Source organism: Ornithorhynchus anatinus, chromosome X1 (assembly GCF_004115215.2).
Source record: "Ornithorhynchus anatinus isolate Pmale09 chromosome X1, mOrnAna1.pri.v4, whole genome shotgun sequence".
Taxonomy (NCBI): domain Eukaryota; kingdom Metazoa; phylum Chordata; class Mammalia; order Monotremata; family Ornithorhynchidae; genus Ornithorhynchus; species Ornithorhynchus anatinus.
Window position 1 is genome coordinate 106,858,905 of NC_041749.1, and position 1,626 is coordinate 106,860,530.

Below are 1,626 nucleotides of genomic sequence, written 5' to 3' on the forward strand. Positions count from 1 at the left end.
CACCGGATTTGTGTATTTCTCTAGGAGGTGGAGGATCTCAGTCAGTTACAGTGGTGATGTCTAGGGGGAACTGGAATGACTATTTGGAAGAAGTGGGAGAAGCCCTTCATTTTTCAAATAACTTTTGGGCTGGGGGGCATTCACACAGAGGGCAAGTAATAAATAATTGGCATTTGTTAAGCGCTTACTATGTAATAATGATGATCATTCAAATGCTTACTATGTGCCAGGCACTGTACTAAGCGCTGGGATGGTTACAAGCAAATTGAGTTGGACACATGTGGGACTCACAGTCTTGATCCCCATCTCACAGATGAGGTAACTGAGGCACAGAGAAGTGAACTGTACTTTCCTCCGAGCGCTTAGTACAGTGCCCTGCACACAGTAAATGCTCAATAAATATGATTGAATGAATGAATGGAGTGACTTGCCCAAGGTCACACAGCAGGCAAGTGGCAGAGCCAGGATTAGAACCCATGACCTTTTGACTCCCAAGCCTGTGGTCTTTCCACTAGCCTTCCTATGGTCCAGGCACTACTAAACGCTGGAGTGGACACAAGCAGATTGGGTCGGGCACAGTCCCACTTGGGGATCAGTCAATCCCCATTTTACAGAGGAGGTAACTGAGGCACAGAAAAATTAAGGTCACACAGTGGAAAAGTGGCACAGCTGGGATTAGACTCCAGGTCCTTCTGACTCCCAGGCCCAATCCACTAGGAAGTAATACCATTTCACAAGAAGGGGAGGCTGTCCAGATAATAAGGGTGTTTTGAATGCTTACTCTGTGCCAAGCACTGGAGTAGATAGAATGTAATCAGATCTCATAGTAAGCGCTTAATAAATACCACTAGAGAAGCAGTATAGGACAGTGGGTAGAGCATGGGCTCTTCATTCATTCAATCCTATTTCTTGAGCACATACTGTGTGCAAAGCACTGTACTAAGCACTTGGCCTGGGAGTCAGAAGGTCATGGGGTTCTAATCCTGGCTCCACCACTTATGTTCTGTGTGACTTTGGGCAAGTCACTTAACTTCTTTGTGCCTCAGTTTCTTCATCTGTAAAATGGGGAGTGAGAATGTGAGCCCCACGTAGGACAGGGACTGTGTCTAACGCGATTTGCTTGTATCCACCCCAGAGCTTAGTACAGTGCCTGGCTCATAGTAAGCATTTAACAAATACCGGAATTATTATTATTATTACCACTAGGTTGGCTACAGTCCTCATCTCACGTGGGGCTCCATGTCTAGATCCACAGTGACTGAGGGTCAGTTCCAAGGTCATCTAGTATGGCAGTTAGTAGCGGAGGGCTACAGTCTGATGAAGTTTTGTTGTTAGTAATGATTATGGTATTTTCTCTGTGCTAAGCACTGTAAGTGCTGGGGTGGCTATGATTAGATAGGCATGGTTTTTGTCCCACGATGGTCTCCCAGTCTAAGGGGGGGTGGGGGGAACAGGTATTGATTCACCATTTTACAGAGGAGGTAACTGAGGCACAGAGAAGTGAAGTGACTTGCCTAAACTCACCTGATCAATGGTATTTTTTTATTTTTTATGGTATTCGTTAAGTATTTACTCTGTGCCAGGCACTGTACTAAGCGCTGGGGTAGATACAAGCTAATCGGATCG